Consider the following 21850-nt stretch of genomic DNA (forward strand, 5'->3'; position numbering starts at 1 on the left):
GTTCCAGTGTTCTAATAGTACATGTAGGTAAAGTTAATTTCTTCTGACTTCAGATTCTTTATTTGTAAACTAATTGCTTATATATTGTGCTTAAAGTTATTTTTTTTAAAAAAAGACACTTTAAATGCATTATCCCACTTGAGCCTTTAATGATCCTATGATATAGGTGATATAAACAGAATTGTGCCCATTTTACAGAAAAGGAAACAGGCTCAATGTAAGAAAACTTGCCCAAAGTTATGTAGTGAATAAGTGGCAGTGCCAGTGTTCAAAGTCAGGTCTTCTGACTGAATGATCAGCCTCACTGTACTGCTAAACTCTATTTACAGTCAGCTAAACTGTGTTCAGATTCTGATGCTACATAGACTTGGCTCCATGGACAGGTCATCTTATCCTGGGCCTCTGTATCTTTATCTATAAAAGGAATTAGAATAGACTCAATTAAATTCAACCATAATGTTTAGCAAGAAGCATCTACAATGCAAGACACTGGTGGTTCAAAGGTAAAAAACAAAGTTCTTGACCTCCAAGAGCTGAGCTACAAGAAAACAAAAAGATTTCTACTGGCAGAGATACAGAGAAAATATGTTTCAGGTATGGGGGTAGGGAGACTCATAGAAATTCATAGATATAAATAAAGATATAAATGAACAGAGATATAAAGGAGCAGCAAGTAGTCTTATTTGCCTGTAACAGTGTGAAGAGGAATAGATTGAAAGAAGGCTAGAAAGATAAATTGGAACCAAATTATGTCAGGCCTTCAGTGCAAGGCTAAAGAATTTATATTTTATCCTGTAGGAAATAATGAGTTTCTCAAAATTTTTGATTAGTGGAATGACATGGTTAGATCTGTACATAAAGAAAAATATTTGGATTGTACGGAAAAGTGTTCCAATAGAGAGGTCAGAAGGGCCTGGACAAGAGTGGTAGAAATGGAAATTAAAGGGAAAAGAAAAAGAAGGTATTGCCAAAATCACATCTGTGACATCCTCTGTAACCTCAAAGTGCCCTTCTGGCTCTCAGATTCTCTTGTTCTATTTCACTGTTTTGTTTTTATCAGAAATGCTCAGCACCTCTTTAGAATATACATTCTCTTCTAAATCCCCTGGACCTTATATCATTCAGATACCTTCCACTACTATACCCTCCTTTAACACTGTGTCAGGTGAAGAGGTAGCCTTCCTCCTTACTAAGGCCAACCCTTCTACACGCACAAGAGAATCTGGCCATTCCATTTTCTCTAGCAGATTATCCCCTGTATTCTACTTTCTCAATAAGAAATTTCATTCTCTTCCTGTCTATTGGTTACTTCCCTACTTCCTTCAAAGACATCCATGTCTTCTCCATCCTCAAAACGCCCCCCCCCCCCACAAACCCTCACTTCATCTACCCATCCTACTACCTCTTCCAATCCTCACTTTTGTAGCTCAATTCCCTGAGAAGACCATCTTGACCTTTCCATTTCTTTTCTTCTCATTCTATTCTTAATTCTCTGGAGTTTGCTTTCCAATAAACTAAACTTGCATCTAAATCAATGCTACTTTCTCCTAGATGTATAATTGATGAATTTTTGACATTAGTGTTGTAGTTGAAATCAGGACTTGGGATGTAAAAGATAGAGATGAACAGGATTGCATTTCTCATTTGAATGGCTTTCATTTTAGTCCATAGCTAATTATATGGGAGGGGGGAGGAAGACTCGTGTACATCATATACATTTAATTGACATTTCTCTCTCCAAATTTGCCAATAATCTTTGAATTACAAAATAATGGCTTTTTTCCCAGTTCTTATCTTTTTTTCTCTCTGTGTAGCTTTTCACACTGTCAATTCTTCTCTTCTTGATACTTTTCTTTCTCTAGATTTTTGCAATTCTACTCTCTCTTGGTTCTCCTCTTACTTGTCAGATTGCTCCTTTTTAGTATCCTTTACTGGATCTTAATCCTGGTCATGTTCCTTAAATATGAATGCCTTCCCACTTAGTGTTCTACTTGGGTTTCTTTCCTTTTTCCTTGAAACCATTTGGCTTGGTGATCAGCTCACATAGGTTTATCTCTTGCCTGATGATTCTCAGATCTTATTGAACCCCAGCTTCTCTCTTTCCAGTTTCACATATCCAACTGCCTATTGGATATCATGAATTAGATGTCTCTTATGTATTTGTACAACATATCCCAAACTGATCTCATCTTTTCCTCCATTATCAAGTGTACATCATCTTCCCAATGTCCCAGGATCTTCCCAGTGTTCCAGGCTCATAAGTAAGTGCAATCTTCAACCCCTCACCCTCACTGATACATCCAATCAAATTAAGTCCTGCTGATTCTACCTTTGTAATATCTCCTTCCTCCGGAAGGGCCTTGGTCTCAGCAGGATAGACACCACGAGAATGTTCAAGAATAGAGTCCAAACTCTTTATTGTCTCTTACACAGTCTGTGTCTGTCATAGTCTGATCCAGTCTCCTCCAGCAGTCTGTCAGTCTGCCAGTCTGACTTTGTCCCCAGTTTAAATACCCTATTACAATTACATCAATTGTAGAACTATTACATCACCATGCTAAGAACTAAATATATGTAAACTAGATAACCATTGTCTCATCAATTCCACTGAGTTAATACCTTGGTTCAAGCAAGTATACTTCTCCAAAGTCCTGCCCTCTACAATCTCCCATTTAGACCCTTTTTTATTTGATACCACTCTTTATCACCTAAGGCCTGAACTACTGAAGTATCCTTCTGGTTGTTCTCCCTAACTCAAGTCTTTTCCTCTCTATTCATTCTACATATTCTATATTTAATGAAGGATATTAAATCGATGTTCTTAATGCACAGATCTGATCATGTCATTTCACTAACTCGATAAATTCAAGTGGTTTCCTATTACCTCTAGGATCAAATATAAAAGTTCCCTATTTGGTACTCAAAGCCCTAAATAATTTACGCCCTTCCTACCTTTCCATTCTTTTTTATACTTTATTCCACCTCCAGCCCTACCTTTTCACCAAGGGCCTCTTTACTTTTTCACTGGCTATTAACTATGCCTGAAATTCTCTCCTCATCTCTGACTCCTGACCTTTTTGGTTTCCTACAAATCACAGCTGAAGTTCCACCTGCTACTACTAGTACTTTCCTTATTTCCCTTAATGCTAATGCCTTCCCTCTGTTGTAGTCTCCAACTTATCCTATTATTAGAAGAGAAGGATCAGTTGTGGTAGGTAGGACCTTGAGCTCAACAGTGTTCTTAACATTTTAGGGATCCCAGAACATAAAATGATACTTAAAAATTTCTGTTTAAAAGTTACTGAGAAGCTAGGCACCTAAATCAATGCTACTTTCTGCTTAGGTGGATGATTGATGAATTTTTGGCATCATTATTATAGCTGAAACCAGGACTTGGGCTGTGGAAAATGGAGGTGTTACAATGCTGCATTTCTCATTTGAAAGGCTTTCATTTTATCCAATTGCTAACTTCATGGACAAAAGACTCATATACACTTTCCTCAGTCTCTAATGATCTTGTTCTCATTCTTCTTCCCCACTTCTAAGAGATTATGGGCTAGGGGATAAAGACAGCAGGGCTGGGCAGAAGCAAAAACGAGAAAGGAGATCAGCCCAGTCCTGCTAGCCATTTTCCCTTCATTTCAAGTCCTAGTCATAAGTTTGAGTTAAAAGCAGTTTGTCACTGCCCAGTCCCTCAACATCCTGCTTAAAAGAGCATTGATGGAGTGGTAAAGAGAATTGGAAAGCCTATCCAAACAAATTCTAATTTGGGTATCAAGGTTTGGGTGGTAAGCAGCAGAGCCAAGATTCAAACCTAATGCTTTTTTCTACTAAGCAAGTACCCGAGTTGATTAAAGGTAATAAATTCAGTTTAATTCAACACATTTATTCTGTGCTTACTACATGCAAAGCAAGTCAATAAATAATTATTAAATACCTATTTTGTGTTAGATAATCTCTCTAACTTCTAGGAATAAGACGCTGAAAAAATTCATGATCTCTGCAGTCAGGAGCTTATAGTTTAGTAGCAATATGAGACATACATACAAATAGGTATTATACAACTTGGAAAGTGAGTTTTGGCGAGTCAAACAGTTTTAGCCCAGTACATTCAAACTGTAGGAATCAAAAAAATCCAATGGGAAGATCACTGAGTAAGCTTACCTGAGGATAAATCTTGCCTCTGGCATTTACTAGTCTTATGAACATAAATGAAAAAAACCTCAAGTTTGGTATGCCTCAGTTTCCTTATCTGTAATAAATGGGTTATATTACCTACTATAGGGTGGTTAAAAGGATCAAGTGAAATAATGCATATAAAATGCTTTATAAATCTTTAAAATTGCCAGTTGCTCTTATTGCCATCATCACTGTCTTCCTCATATTTATTCTCTCATTCTCATCTCCTTTTTAAAAATTGAATATAAGTGCATTTTCTGTGGGTTCACAGAAAGCTTCCTCAATGACCATCAATTAGAAAATGACTGAATATGATTTTGATAGAATTCTATTGTGCTAAAAATGACCAAGGGAATAGTTTTAGAAAGTCTTGGAAAGACTTATGTGAATTGATGCAAAATGAAGTGAGCAGAAGTAGGAAAACATTGTACACAGTATCAGCAATATTCTAACAGTGATCAACTGTGAAAGATTTAGCTACTGTGATCAATACAATTACCCACAATTCCAAAGGACTTGTGATGAAAAATGCTTTCTACCTCTAGAAATAAAATCAATGGACTCTGCATGAATATTGAAGTATTTTTTCACTTTATTTTCCTTGCTTTTTATTTTATAACATGGCTAATATGTTTTAACTTATTATAACATGCTAAATTTATTTTGCATGACTCATAAGTATCATAATTATTAGCTTCCCAACAGGTGAAAGAAGAGTAGAGAAAGAGTTTGGAACTGGAAATAATAAGAAAAAAATTTAAATTCTACTAGTACAATTCTAGTAGTAGATAGCAGGAATGATAGAAGATCTTATTCTGTTTCCCATATGGTTTTGATTTCTTTCACTAAGTCTCTATCTGTGTTTGGAAAACTTATTTCTCCTCCCAGGGCAGGTTGTCAATTTTATTTTTTCACATTTTTTTCATTTAAAGAACAATAATAGCCCTTAATTTTTCAAAATAACATGTAAAGATAATTTTCAACATTTACCTTTGCAAAACTTTGTGTTCCAAAATTTTCTCCCTCCCTTCCCACTTTCCCCCTGCCCTAGATAGCAAGTAATCCAATATAGGTTAAACATGTGTAATTCTTCTAAACATATTTCCATATTTATCATGCTGCACAAGAAAAATAAGATCAAAAGAGAGGGGGAATGAGAAAGAAAAAAAAACAAGCAAGCAACAACAAAAAGAAGGTGAAAATACTATGTTGTGATCCACATTCAATCCCCATAGTCCTCTCTCTGAATGCAGATGGCTCTCTCCATCACAAAACTATTGGAATTGGCCTGAATACCTAAAAGAAAAGAGCTAAGTCCATCAAAATTTATCATCAAATAAACTTGTTGCTATGTACAATGTTTTCTTGGTTCTACTCATTTCACTTAAAATCAGTTCATGTAAGTCTTTCCAGGCCTTTCTGAAATCAGTCTGCTGAAGGAAAACTTTTTTTTTGTGTGTGTACTTTAGAAATTATGAATTTGGTAAGGTAACATGTATTAAAATTACATATATATGTATACACACACACACACATATATATATGTGTGTATATATATATATATATTTTTTTTTTTTTGCTGAGGCAATTGGGGTAAGTGACTTAGTGTCTGAGAACAGATTTGAACTCAGGTCCTCCTGACTTCAGGGCTGGTGTTCTATCCATGCACCACTTAGCTGCCCCATTAAAATAATATTCTTAAATTTTGTGAGTCAGTGTGATTATTTTTTCTTCAAATTTTATAAATAATTTTTATTGAAAAAATTCTACAGTAAACATTCCTAATACATATTTTAAGCTTATGGATTACAAAAAAAATTCATATGTGACAAAATCTTATTTCAAAAAATGAAACTTTATAAAATCCTAAAACTAAATCTTTTTTTTCACTTTCTCCAAAGCAAGTTTAATTTTCAAATTTTTTTCTTTAGCATTTTTTTATTATAGCTTTTATTGACAAAACATATACATGGATAATTTTTCAACATTGACCCTTACAAAAACTTTTGTTCCAACTTTTCCCCTCCTTCCCTCCACCCCCTCCCCTAGATGGCAGGTAGTCCCATACATGTTAAATATGTTAAAGTATATGTTAAATACAATATATGTATACATATTTATACAGTTGTCTTGATACACAAGAAAAATTGGATTTAGAAAGAAGGTAAAAATAACCTGGGAAGAAAAATAAAAATGCAAGCAAACAATAACAGAAAGTGTAAATGCTATGTTGTGGTCCACACTCATTTCCCAGTATTCTTTCACTGGGTGTAGCTGGTTTCATTACTTTTTTTCATTTTTTTTTTCATTTCATTACTGATCAATTGGAACTGATTTGGATCCTCTCATTGTTGAAGAGAGCCACTTCCATCAGAATTGATGCACATATAGTATTGTTGTTGAATACTTGTCCTGCTCATTTCACTCAGCATCAATTCATGTAAGTCTTTCCAGGCCTTTCTGAAATCAGTCTGCTGAAGGAAAACTTTTTTTGTGTGTGTACTTTAGAAATTATGAATTTGGTAAGGTAACATGCATTAAAATTACATATATATATATGTATACACACACACACACACACACACATATATATATATATGTGTGTGTGTGTATGTATATATATATATATATATATATATATATATATTTTTTTTTTTTTTTTGCTGAGGCAATTGGGGTAAGTGACTTAGTGTCTGAGAACAGATTTGAACTCAGGTCCTCCTGACTTCAGGGCTGGTGTTCTATCCATGCACCACTTAGCTGCCCCATTAAAATAATATTCTTAAATTTTGTGAGTCAGTGTGATTATTTTTTCTTCAAATTTTATAAATAATTTTTATTGAAAAAATTCTACAGTAAACATTCCTAATACATATTTTAAGCTTATGGATTACAAAAAAAATTCATATGTGACAAAATCTTATTTCAAAAAATGAAACTTTATAAAATCCTAAAACTAAATCTTTTTTTTTTCACTTTCTCCAAAGCAAGTTTAATTTTCAAATTTTTTTCTTTAGCATTTTTTTATTATAGCTTTTATTGACAAAACATATACATGGATAATTTTTCAACATTGACCCTTACAAAAGCTTTTGTTCCAACTTTTCCCCTCCTTCCCTCCACCCCCTCCCCTAGATGGCAGGTAGTCCCATACATGTTAAATATGTTAAAGTATATGTTAAATACAATATATGTATACATATTTATACAGTTGTCTTGCTACACAAGAAAAATTGGATTTAGAAAGAAGGTAAAAATAACCTGGGAAGAAAAATAAAAATGCAAGCAAACAATAACAGAAAGTGTAAATGCTGTGTTGTGGTCCACACTCATTTCCCAGTATTCTTTCACTGGGTGTAGCTGGTTTCATTACTTTTTTTCATTTTTTTTTTCATTTCATTACTGATCAATTGGAACTGATTTGGATCCTCTCATTGTTGAAGAGAGCCACTTCCATCAGAATTGATGCACATATAGTATTGTTGTTGAATACTTGTCCTGCTCATTTCACTCAGCATCAATTCATGTAAGTCTCTCCAAGCCTCTCTGTATTCATCCTTTTAGTCATGTATTATAGAACAATAATATTCCATAACATTCATATACCACAATTTATTTAGCCATTCTCCAATTGATGGGCATCCATTCATTTTCCAGTTTCTAGCCACTACAAATAGGGCTGCCACAAACATTTTTGCACATACAGGTCCCTTTTCCTTCTTTAATATCTCTTTGGCATATGATCCCAGTAGTAACACTGCTGGATCAAAGGATATGCACAGTTTGACAACTTTTTAAACATAGTTCCAAATTGCTATCCAGAATGGTTGGATCCATTCACAACTCCACCAACAATGCATCAGTGTCCCAGTTTCCCCATACCCCCTCCAACATTGGTTACTATCTTTTTCCTGTCATCTTAGCCAATCTGAGAGGTGTGTAGTAGTCTCTCAGAGTTGTCTTAATTTGCATTTCTCTGGTCAATAATGATTTGGAACATCTTTTCATATGGGTAGAAATAGTTTCAATTTCATCATCTGAAAATTGTCTGTTCATATCCTTTGACCATTTATTTATCAATTATATTTTCTTATAGATTTGAGTGAATTCTCTATATATTTTGGAAATGAGGTCTTTATCAGAACCTTTAACTGTAAAGATGTTTTCCCATTTATTGCTTCCCTTCTGATCTTATTTGCATTAGTTTTGTTTGTACAAAAGCTTTTTAACTTGATATAATCAAAATTTTCAATTTTGTGATCAGTAATGGTCTCTAGTTCTTCTTTGGTCACAAATTCCTTCCTTCTCCACAGGTCGAGTCAATGTGATTATTATTGTTCATATTGAGTCTGAATTGTTATGGAATATCGAAAACTTCACTTTGGTACTTAAAGCTCTTCAAAAACTACTCCCTTCTTGCTTTTCTGTTTTCTTTCCTCTTTTCCTTACACTCTATGATGCAGATACACTAGTCCATTTGCTGTTTCTTCTTTCATGAAATGCCATAGCTGGTCTCCATGCTTTTTCATTGGCTGTCCCTCTTTCCTGGAATACTCTGCCTCCTAACTTCTACCATTTAGTTTCCTTGCCTCCTTTCAAGTCTCAGCTTGATTTCTACCTTCCACAGAATGGCTTTCTTGGTCCTCCCACTTGTTAATGCCATCCCCTTTCAGATTTTCTCCTTTCTTCTGTGTATATCTTATACCTGCCTCATTGTTTATATAGTTTCTCCCTTTAGAATATATGTTCCTTGAGGGCAGCTACTATTTTTTTTTTTTTGCCTTTCTTTGTTATCTTCTGCACAATACAGTGACAGGCAGATAGCAAATATTTAATATTTGTTAACCAATTGACATGTAGATTAGAGATAATGCTAAGTAGTGTAGTGAAGTGAGAATTGGATTTTCTCAGATAACCTGGGCTTGAATCCTGGTTCTACTATTAACTGTCTTTATGACAGCCTCTTGGAGCCTTAATCTCTTCATCTTTAAAATGTAGTTGTAGAACTGGGAATCTTATCCTGGCATCTATTAACTTAAAAAAAACCACTTTGATAACTGCATAATATATAACATAATTATTTTCTTTTATACTCCTATATATTTTTATTTTATGCATTTAAAAATTGCATCGTGCATGTATGTTTTATATGACATATAACCTATATCAAATTGCTTAACATTTTAGGGAATGGGGAAGTGATGGAGGGAAGGAGAAAATTTGGAACTCAAAATTTTTAAAGATTGAAGGTTAAAAGTTGTTTTTACATGAATCTGGGAAAAATAAAATGTTAATAATTTTAAATAGCATTATGAGTAGATTTATAAGCTCCAAAAAATTGCCAAAAGATACCATGCCACAGAGAAGATTAAGAATTGCTGTACTTGGGGCAGCTAGATGGCGCAGTGGATAGAGCACCAGCCCGGAAGTCAAGAGGACCTGAGTTAAAATATGGTCTCAGACACTTAACACTTCCTAGCTGTGTGAGCCTGGGCAAGTCACTTAACCCCAATTGCCTCAGCAAAAAAAAAAAAAAAGAATCGCTGTACTTAAGAATCTTTCATTTAGCTTCAGGTAATAAGATTCTTTACATTCTATCTTTGCTTCTGGATCATTGGACTAAACCTTGGGTAAAGGAAAATCTCTTGAATATTACAATTTATTCACTTTGTTTTGGATTTTGTCATACTGGTGATGACTTGAATTGGTCTTACTTTGTTTTTAACCTCTGCATTGACTTCTAACAAAAGCTTTTGATTTAGAATTCAAGTTTAGGGAATTCTGTGTGTGCCCCAGTTTTAATCTGAAAGTGACTGATTCTAAATTCACCTCCTTAATCTGGTTGATTTGGCTGAGGAGACTGATAAAAGGAATAAAGCATCAGGAGTGAGGTATAAAATGCTTAATTTAGATCATGAGTCTGACCTTTAATAGCTGTACAATCATGGTAATTCACTTAACCTTTGAGTTCCTCAGGAGACCAAGATTACCATGTATAGATAAATTACTTATTTGCAGTGGTGAAAGGCATTTCCACTCCAAAAGTTCATCGTACCAATAAAATCTCAGCTCCAAAACAAAATAATTAAAGAGCAATAACTCCAGTATCAATTCCCAATCCTATACAACTAGAATAACTGTTAAACACATTGAAGCAGATTCAGAATCAGCCCATTCTAGACTAAAACTAAAATGCTCACAAAATTTCCTAATTTTGAAGGTTTAATTAAAAAATTAAAAACTTATTTCTCCTCTTTCAGTAATAAAACTGAATATGAATCCAAAGTTAACAACCTTTTATCACAACCTCTTTTTGTTCACTTGATGTAGATACCACGAAGTTATGTCAGCAGTTAGTTGGCGGGGAGGCTCATCTTCCCGAGTTCAAATCCTGTCTCAGACACTTACTAGCCCTAAGTGTCTGGGTGTGACCCTAGGTAAGTTACTTGACACTTTGCCTCAGTTTTCTCAACTGTGAAATGAGCTGGAGAAGGAAATGGCAAACTACTCCAGTATCTTTTCCAAGAAAACCCCAAAGGTCATGAAGAGTCAGATAGGATTGAAAAAATTGAACAAAAACATGGCCCCATTTCAAACTATACTACATAGCTTTTCCATTTCGTAACATCCTTCTGCATTGATATGATGTCAGTTGGGCTTGATAAAGTACAGTGAAAAGAACAATCAGTTCACAGTCAGAGAATTTGTAGTTAAATCCTGCCTTTGATACTACCAGCATGACTAGGAGGACAATTCCAACTGGGCCTCTGTTTTCCTCATCTGTAATATGAGGGAGCTGACCTAATTGTCCTCTGAGATCACTTCAAGAACTAGAATTATGATCCTATGATATGTGTAAAATGTTTAATGTACTCCAAGGAAAGACAGAGAACGAAGGCTCCAAGATTGAATCTGGGGGTCAAATTGAACCAGTGGATAAAGGTGATACACACAGCTTTTCAAGCAAACCACCTCACACATAAAGCTGTCAAGGAGAAAAACTGTAGCTGTTTATGTCTTGAGACTTTCCTGGGGGTTTACTTCAGCAGCACATATACTAAAATGGGAACAGTACAGAGAAGATTAGCAGGGTCCCTGCACGACATGCAAATTCATAAAGAGATTTTCCTGGAATCTTGAAATCAAAACTCAATGAAAGAATATATTTAAAGAGATTAATACCTAAACAGCCCTTGGCTTACCATATACTATAAAATGGATTATGTCACATTTGGAAAAGATTCTAGTAGTCTCTCTATAAACCTATGGCTTTTCTTTTATAATATACATGTTTTCTAGTACGCAACTTTTAAAAATCAGATTACCATTTCTGAGCTAAATAATTTATAACTTCTTAACAAGAGGTAATTTTGTTATGTTTTTCTTAAAAATTTGTGTTATTGCATTTCAAGACAAAAAAAAATTCTCACACTGATGGCCATACTGACCTTTTGACCTTGAAGGGCTAGTGTGAGAAACAAATGTTATAATATAGGTGAACATGATTTGAAAACTATGAATTATTGTGAAAACAAAGAAAAAGGCAGAAGACAGCATCCTAGTAAAAACAAAAATCCCAAGCCATAGCATTAATGAAATACAAAGCCCATTATTCTAAAACACCTAGGGAAAGATGGACACATCCTTCATTGAACAGGATTAAGATTGATAGGTATTTCCAAAACACACTGCAATTACATTTAAAAATTTAGAAATGCTTTTGAAACTACAAAAAATCACTCACCAAGCAAAAATAGCACCCCTAGATTTGTTTACTGTAACCAAAAGAAATTTAATTTTGTGCAGCACCTATGAAAGGACTAAAATACCAAGCAGAAATCAAAAGGCATTCTGAGGGCAACCTCTATATGAACTCAACCAAAAATATGTCACCAAATGTGGTAGAAAAAACAACTGAGCCATGCAAATTTATTTATGGAAAAAGAGTTTATGATGGAAATTCAGGAGTAATAATAGTAAACTGAAAGTATACATGTGCTATCCTTTGAACAAGAGGTAGCTAGGTAACGCACTGGATAGAATGCTAGGTCTGGATTCAAGAAGACCTGGGTTTAAAAAACAGATTCAGATACTTACTAGCTGTGTGACTTTGGGCAAGTCACTTTAACCCACTTTGGCTCAGTTTTTTCATCTGCAAAATGAGCCAGAGAAGGAAATGAACAAGCGTTCTAAGTATCTTTGCCAAGAAAACTTCCAAAGAGGGTCATGAATAATTGAACATGATTGGAAAGCGACTAAACAACAGCAATGTTCGAACATCCCAATTTTACAAACAAAATTTGCACTGATCAATGTAAAGAAAAGGTAGAAACTATTGTATACATCATTTAAAAGTTGCAAAAATGTAGTAATTTAGCATCTATCCTATACTTAGCGAGAGAGTAATTCAGTGGCTAAAAGCTTGCCAACTCTTATAAACTAACTGTGGAAATCTGGTATATGGTATAATGGATAAATTTCTGGACCTAGAATAAGGAATTTGGCTTCAAACACTTATTAGCTGTGTGAACGTGCCTCAGTTTTCTTATCTGTAAAATGAGAATAATATCATCTAGCTCCCACAGATGTTATAAGGATAAAGTGAGTTAACATTTGTAAAGCACTTTGACAATCTTAAAGTGAAATGTAAATATTAAGTTCTATATAAATGCTAGCTATCATCATAAAAAAAATTGACATACAAAAATACAGACCTCATAATAACATTAAGAACTTGACCCCTCCCAAAAAAAATACAACCAGATTATTACCAAAAACTGAAATGTTCTCTCAAAAAGCCTGTTCATAACATTAATTCATAAGCATTTAATATCTTTAAATTGTTTTTGTTATCTTTTGTTTTGAATCAACCACATTTTCTAATATTATTTTTCTATGTCTCCCAGAGAGTCATACATACAACAAAGAATATAAATAGGGGGATAAAGGCTCAGAAAAACTAGCCAAATGTTTATATCAGCAATTTGATTTGCAATGTTTTTCCCTTCTCCTTCTGTCTCTCTCCTCTTCCTCTCCTTTTCTCTGTCTTTCTCCCCCTCTCCTTTTATACTGTCTCTTCTTTGCCCCACATCTATAAAGAAGAAAAGGAGGTGTATTATCTTTTCAGGGGTCAAACTTAGTCATTATATTTATTTCTAATTTCTAGACCCAATTTCTAGTGTTGAATTATTCCCTCCATATACATGGCTGTAGATTTTTATTTTTATAGTGCTGCTTCATTTTGCATGGGTTCATATAATCCCTATCATGTTTCCTTGAGTTTAGCATGTTCATTTTTGTATAGTGCAGTAATATTTCACTACCTTCATGAATCTACATGTTTATTTTAGTCATTATATTTACCCAAATTGATAAAAATCTAAATTCTTGCTAGTATGAAAAGTGCTGCCTATAAATAGTTTAGTGAATGTAAAAAAATTTTTTTTTTTTTGTAAATCATTGACCTCCCTAGGGGTTTGTGAATTAGCAGTTGAAACTCTGGTCAAAGAGATCAAGGAGAGTTTGTGGACTAGCAATGGAACCTCTGGTCAAGGAGGTCAAAGAGGTTGCTTTCTTAGGTAGTTGAAAATTGTTCTTCAAAATGGTTGTGATGTAATATGATTTTGTGGTTCCCTGATTTTAGGGAGCGCTTCTGTTCTAACAATAAATCAGTAATCCTTAATCTTCTGGTTTTGGAGTCTTCCTCAGGAATTTCCTACACTCCCAATCTAAGAACAATAATCTGTTTTATTCTGAATAGACCACTCCTTAATTTATTGCGGACTGTCAGACAGCTTTTGGCCTCAGGATAGCCCCATGGACCAAACTCCTGAGATAATAGTGATAATCTTTTCAAAGAAAACCTAATTCCTGAGCCATAGAATTAGCATGTCAGTGATAGAAAACTGGATAAATGTGTCCCCTTGCTTCTGTTTCCTCTGTTGAATTTTCTTAGAATTCAGTCCACTTGTAATAGCATTACAATTACAATAAATTTTGCCCCTTGGTTAAGGAGATGGGTTCAAACCTGCAAATTGTTTTGAGACACCTCAGGACACCAGTCTATGACCCCAAACTTTTGGGGTCCTCTTCCCAACCTCAACAGTTGGACCAGTAATTCCACTAACAATATATTAGTGTCCCTAACTTTCCACAACTCTCCACTCTTAACTATCCTTATCTTTTCTCATCTCTGCAAAATTTCTAGGAGTGAAATAAAACCTCAGAATTATTTTGATTTCCATTTCTCTTATTAGTGATTTAGAAGTCTTTAATATGGTTATTAACCGTTTTTTGAATAACTTCATATCTTTTGACCACATAACATATAAAAATGATCTTTGGTCTTTTCAACTTCACGTAGTCACAATTATCTTTTTTTTTGTTTGTTTGTTTGTTTGTGAATGCCTCTAACCTTTCTTTGATTAAAAATTCTCCTCCTAGCTATAAGGAAAAGCACTTAAACTGGTTCTCATCTAATTTTTTTTAAAAGTCATGACCTTTAATATTTAGGGCCCCATAGCTATTTTGACTTAAGATGTATATGTCATAAGATGTTGGTCTGAATCTAATTTCTTCCAATCTACTTTACAATTTCCCCAATAATTCCTGACATTTAGAGAAGTTTTACCCTAGTTATTTTTATGTCTGGCTTTATTGAATACTGGATTATTGCATTTAGTTGTTTCTAATTCTTTCTTATCTAATCTGTTCCATTGATCTATTTTTCTAATTTTTAATTAGTGCCAAATAATTTGATGATTACTCTTTTATCATGTAATTTGATGTCTAGAAGTGCTTTTGCCTTTACATTTCTACTGTCCCTCTCCCCCTATTATTTCCCTTGTGATTATTGCTCTAAATGAATTTTGTTATTATTTTGTCTAGGTCTACCAATAATCCCCCAAAATAGTTTGAATAGTATAATACTAAATCTGTAATTGAATTTTGGTAACATTTTATTTATATTAGTGAAACCCAGCTGTGAGCATTAAATGAGTTCCAATTATTTAAGTGCTTTATAAGTAGCATTTTCTATTTTTATTTATAAAGATCTTGTGCATGAATTTGCAGGTTGATTTCCAGATTTTTTTTTTTTTAGCTGTTTTCAATGTCATTTTTCTTTTTCATTTTCTTCTAGATTTTTGTAATTGATTTTTGAGGATTTTTGTTTCCTACTCCTTTAGGGACATCAATATCGGAATTATTAAGATTTCCCTACATAAGCCATCATTTCACAAAAAATCAGTGTTGTTTTGTCTGGACTTTGCCTTTCTATTTTAAATTTATTTCTCATGTCCTATTGCTATTGATAGCTTTTCTAGAATTGCTAATATTTGGAAAATTGCATCCTTGCTTGATTCTTACATGTGTTGGGACAGCTTTCACTATGTCCTTATTGTTCATAATCTTAGTTTGGTGTTTTAGATATATACTTTTTTTCCCTGAAGCAATTGGGGTTAAGTGAATTGCCCAGAGTCACACAGCTAAGAAGTATTCTGTCTGAGATCAGATTTGAACTTAGGTCCTCCTGACTTCAGGCTGATGCTCTATCCATTGCACTACCTAGCTGCCCCTTAGGAATATACTTTTGAAAAACCATATTAAAAACAATGGCCTTCTATACCTATAGCATTTGGGTTGTTGTTGCTTTGGTTTGTTTTGTTTTGGTTTGGTTTTGGCATTAATAAATGTTGTACTTTGTCAAAAGAATTTTTCTCATCTATTGATATAGTCACATGATTTTAGATGTTTCTGTTTTACTATTATCTATATTGTTTTCCCAACAGTAAGCCATTCTTGAATCCCTGGAATAAGCCCATTTTGATCACAGTTAATAATTTTTGGAAACATTTCTGCAGGCTGTTGATAGGATTTACTTAAAATTTTGAATTACTATTCATTAATGATATAGGTCTATTTTTCTCTTTATCATTCATTTTTTGGTTTGGCGTCAGGATTATGTTTATGTCATAACAGGAGTTTGGTACAGTGTTTCTGTTCTCAATTTTTGAAAATAACTATAGTGTAGATATTAATTTTCTTTAAAAAGTTAATCGAATTCTGCAAATCCATTTGGATTATAATTTTTTCTTACCCTCTTTGGTAGTTCCTTTATAGATAGTTCAGTTTCCTTTTCAAAAATTGGATTGTTAAAGATCTCTCTTTCTTGTTCTGAGAATCTGGTTATTTTGGATTTCTGAGGGTAATCTGTTTAATGTATCCATTTTGTTGGCATTTAACTGTATGGTAGGTTCTGACAAATATTTATTTTTTATGTGTTGTGATTTTGTATAATTAATTTTTATTTTCTTCCTTTTAAAAATCAGGTTAAAGATTTTTTGATTTTGTTGATCTTTTCAAAGAGCCAACTTTTAGTTTTGGCCATTAGTTAAGTAGTATTTTTGTAGTATATATATATTTTTCTCCTCTAGTTCTTAAATTTTTCCTCTTTTATAGTCACTGAATTCAGTTATTGATTGCCTAATTTTAACTTGCATATCCAATCAATCATCTTCTTTTCTGTTTTCAGTATTTTTGTCCTAGAAATATTAACATGTCTCATAAGAACATCATTTTTCATTGATGTGGTTGAACTTAGTACTCATAATCTCTAAGCAAAGTGAAGTGAAAAACTTTCAAAATACAAATACTAAGCAGAAAAAATATCAATTATATTCATCATCTTGTCTATTACTGGAGATGATATAAAGACATTTTTAATAAGCTGCAGAAAATGAGTTTGTAATACTTTTATTGAATTACAAAAATAATTATTTTACCTGCCTGTTTAATAGTCCCCAGAACATTATATTTAAAAGATGAATAACAGGATAACATTTTGTTCCAGTCTGGTTTATATCTGAACTGTGTTTAAAAAAGATGAGAATGAAATGATAATTATAAAAAATGCCTCAGTTTATTCATCTATTAAATGAGCATAATAAAGTAGATGATCTCTGATTCCTTCTAGCTCTAAATCTGCAATGAATAGTAGATTCCAGTGCTCTTGTAATTTGTAGAAAGGAATAACTCAAGATAAGTTAAATCTTCTCATTCTACATAGACATTCTAAGAGATAATTGTGAACTCACCTGTCAGATTGACTAAGATGACAGGAAAAAATAATGACGAATGTTAGAGGGGATGTGGGAAAACTGGGACATTGATACATTGTTGGTGGAACTGTGAATGGATTCAGCCATTCTGGAGAGCAATTTGGAACTATGCTCAAAAAGTTATCAAACTGTGCATACCCTTTGATCCAGCAGTGTTTCTATTTGGATTAAATCCCAAAGAGATACTAAAGAAGGCAAAGGGACCTGTATGTGCCAAAATGTTTGTGGCAGCCCTGTTTGTAGTGGCTAGAAGCTGGAAATTGTATGTATGCCCCTTAATTGGACAATGGCTGAATAAGTTGTGGTATATGAATGTTATAAAATATTATTGTTCTGTAAGAAATGATTTCAGAAAGGCCTGGAGAGACTTACATGAACTGATGCTGAATGAAGAGAGCAGAACCAGCAGATCATTATATACTTCAATAACAATCTATATGATGTTCAATTCTGATGGACGTGGCTCTCTTCAACAATGAGATGAACCAAATCAGTTCTATTTGTTCAGTAATGAAGAGAACCAGCTATACTCAACAAAAGAACTATGGGAAATGAATGTGAACCACAACATAGCATTTCCGCTTCTTCTATTTTTGTCCACCTGCATATTTGATTTCCTTCTTGGGTTATTTTTACCTTATGTCTAAGTCCAATTTTTCTTGTGCAGCAAAATAACTATGGATATGTATACATATATTGTGTTTAACATGTATTTTTTAACATATTTAACAGGTATTTGTCTACCTACCATCTGGGGGGGGGAGGAGGAGGGGAAAAGTTGGAACAGAAGATTTTGCAAGGGTCAATGCTGAAAAATTACCCATGCATATATCTTGTAAATAAAAAGCTATAATAAAAAATTTTAAAAATAATTTTTAAAATGACCAGCAGAATGAATGCAGAGAGATTTGGAGAGACTTACATGAACTGATGCTAAGTGAGCAGAACCAGGAGATCATTTTACACTTCAACAACAATACTATATGAGGATCAATTCTGATGGAAGCGGCTATTTTGGGCAATGAGAGGATCCAATTCAGTTCCAATTGATCAGTGATGAATAGAACCAGCTATACCCAACAAAAGAACACTGGGAAACGAGTGTGGACCACAACATAGCATTTGCACTCTTTCTGTTGTTCTTTGTTTGCATTTTTGTTTTTCTTCCCAGGTTATTTTTACCTTCTTTCTAAAACCTATTTTTCTTGTGCAACAAGAGAATTGTATAAATATGTACACATATATTGTATTTAACATATACTTTAACATATTCAACATGTATAGGACTGCCTGCCAACCAGGAGAGGGGGTGGAGAGAAGGAGGGGAAAAGTTGGAAAAGAAGGAGGGGAAGCATTTGCAAGGATCAGTGTTGAAAAATTACCCATGCATATGTTTTGTCAATAAAAAGCTATAATAATAATAATAATAATAATAAAGAGATAATTGTGAACCTCTAAGAAGCGAAACAAAATACTTCCAGTATATAGGCCTCAATATTCTCATCTTTAGAAGACTTAGAAATAGATTTTTGTGACATTTTAAGATTGTTATATACCCATTTTAGATAGATATCATAACTATTGTTACTCCTTGTTACAAAGGAGAAAACTGAAACACAGAGAGATAATCTTTCATAAGATCCTGGATTTGGATTTGGAAGGGATCTAGAAAAACATCTAGTACACTTTTGTCATTTAAATTTTTATTTATGGATTAAATGATTTTCACTGGGTCAAGTCCTACCTTTGACATATATTACCTGTGTAACCATAGAACATTACTTACCTTTGTAGTTTCTAGTATTCACTAGTGTTAGGTAGTATTGTCAGATGTGAAATATGACCCAAGTTCTTTGATTCTATTGTATTGTTCTGGCTTCTAGCTCAGGGTCACATGACAAGTATTTGTGAGAATCAGAATTTAAATTTATGATTTTTGGTCTCAAGTTAACTGACTTCTTTTTTTGGCAGGGGGACCCTATACTATACTGTCCTTTATGGAATTCTTGAAAGAACAGGCACAACAAATGGTTCAAGATTGTTAACTATAAGGGGGAAAATATTACACTGGGAAGCTAATACTGAAAAGGGAAATTTTGTGTCATGTCCTAAAAATGAAACCTTTCCCCTGCCCCTTATAAGTATTCTCTCAACTAACACAGTTTACTAGTCATAGAATTTATCTTATCAGCCATTCAAACAAATACTCATCAAGGAAATGCTTTCTGACCTGAAATTCAAGTTAACATTTTTTTTTTATTTGTGCTGATGTCTTTCTAAAAGAGAGGACTCACTCAGTATTAGAACACTTGGTATGGGATGCCCTTTCACTAGCTGAGCTAGGACTGCTAGCTTTGTAATTCCCTATAAATATCCAAATAGGAGGCAGCTAAAGGAAAACGTTTTCTATTTTAGTGTGCTAGAGGATCCTAGACTGGAAGTTGGGGATTGGGATTTCAGTTCCTGTCCTACTACTCTGTTCCTTTAGCTGTAAAACAGGAAATTACAATAACCTTAAGAGAAAGGCAAGATCTGAAAATATGTATGTGACAGTGGTGTGAAACTAGGAATCCATCCCTTCTCTACCCTATCACTGCCATCACTTTAGTGCAGGTCCTCATTACTTCTTGCCTAGATTATTGCAGTAGCTGTTGGTGATTCTTCCTGCCTCAAGTCTCTCCCTACTGCTCCATTTATCATCTAACTACAGGGGTCCTCAAACTATGGTCTGTGAGCCAGATGCGGCAGCTGAGGATGATTATCCCCCTCACCCAGGGCTATGAAGTTTCTTTTTTTAAAGGCCCACAAAACAAAGTTTCTGTTTTTATGGTAGTCCGGCCCTCCAACAGTCTGAGGGACAGTGAACTGGCTCCCTATTTAAAAAGTTTGTGGACCCCTGGAGTGCTCAAAAGCATGGATCTGAGTTCCATTCAGTAAACCCCAGTGGCTCCCTATTGCTTCCAGGATCAAATACAAAATCTTTTTTGTCATACAAGACCTTTAATGGTTCCCCCTACCTTTCTAGTCTTTTTATATCTTACTACCTGCCACATATTCTTTAATCCAGTGACGCTAGCCTCCTAATTATCTTGCAACCAAGATGCTCCAGGCATTTTTTCCCTTTTCCAGGCCCATGCCTGAAATGTTCTCCCTCCTCACCTTTGCCTTTTATTCCCTTCCCGGGTTACATATAAGTTCTGCCTAAAATCCTATCTTTTACAAGAAACCTTTCCCAGCTCCTCTTAATTTTAGTGCTTTCCCGCTGCTAATTATTTACTATTTATCTTATATATATACCTATATATCGATCTATATATAGCCATATATATATATTTGTTTGCTTGTTTTCTCTTCCATTAGACTGTGAACTCCTTAAGGCCAGAAACTGTCTTTTCTTTTTTTTGAACCTGGGATCAATCGGTCTATAATTTCTAGTTTCAGAGTATTGCATGAGGCATTGAGAGGTTCAGTGATTTGGAGTTTTCTAAAGTCCTGAGCCAGGCCTCTATCAAATGAGATTATATTTGTTAAGAGCTTAGCACAATGGCTAGCACACACAGTATACATTTACTAAATGCTTATTCTTTTTTCTCCCTCCATACTCCCACCACACTATCACTTCTGTGTATTGCACACACATACACACACAGATGCAGATGCATTATATATACCTGTGGATGCATACATATTTATATAAACGTGGGCATATATGTGTTCCGTGTTCATGTTTATATATAAAATGCATGTGTATATCTATTACAATTCATATTAAATTCTGGTTCAAAGATGCATCACTTGCATTGTACAATTGCAACTTTGGCAAAAATTATTGCTGCCCCCCCCAAAAAAAAAATTACAAGTGTTTCAGTTCTTATCATGTCATTTCCAAGAGGAAACTATATTTCAATTTGTATCAATCACTATACTTTCATACTGTTTCTTCTTCCTCTAAGAGAATCAGCTCATATGTTGAAAGGATAACTTATTATATGTTATACCAGTTCCCTTTAGGAGTACACTAGCAAGTCAGTATTACATAGGTTAATAGTTTGTGTAAAATCAGGTATTTATATTTAGCGAACACACTGAAATAGCAGCAACATTTACATCTAGGAAGCATTCATTTTTATTAGACAATCTCATGCTTTATAGACTTCTACACCCTGTCTCAGCCTGTCTGAATAATTTAAGACTCCAGATTTTACATCCAGCAGGAAACCTTTGTAAGTTCAATGTATAATTAAGGGGAAAACTACCTCTTTACCATTTATTAAACTGTGGGGTGTGAATGCTCCCCCTTGGAAGCAGAAATCATCCTGATTTTTAGTTTTATAGTGGCTATCATTTTATCATTATCTCCACAGAGAAGGCTGGTTTGGAAGGACAGGCTCATAACCTCTTCTTTATTCAAATGAGGGTGTAAAAATTCGAATGAAGGAAATGATACTGAAGTCAATTTGGAGAGTGCTAAAGAAATAATTGAAAGAGGAATCTTCTTTTATGGATGTCTATTTTAATAATAGTTGATTAAAAAAGAATGCAAAAGAAATACT

At 34.0% G+C, this 21850-nt stretch overlaps 1 non-coding gene across 1 annotated transcript; it reads left to right on the top strand.

Moving 5' to 3' along the window:
* The first annotated feature begins 11214 nt into the window (after positions 1–11214).
* LOC127546062 (U6 spliceosomal RNA) lies at positions 11215–11316 on the top strand. The gene has a single exon (XR_007949925.1). It is a non-coding gene; the product is annotated as a U6 spliceosomal RNA (small nuclear RNA).
* The last annotated feature ends 10534 nt before the right edge of the window (positions 11317–21850 follow it).

This window comes from Antechinus flavipes, chromosome 1 (genome assembly GCF_016432865.1).
Source record: "Antechinus flavipes isolate AdamAnt ecotype Samford, QLD, Australia chromosome 1, AdamAnt_v2, whole genome shotgun sequence".
Lineage (NCBI taxonomy): Eukaryota > Metazoa > Chordata > Mammalia > Dasyuromorphia > Dasyuridae > Antechinus > Antechinus flavipes.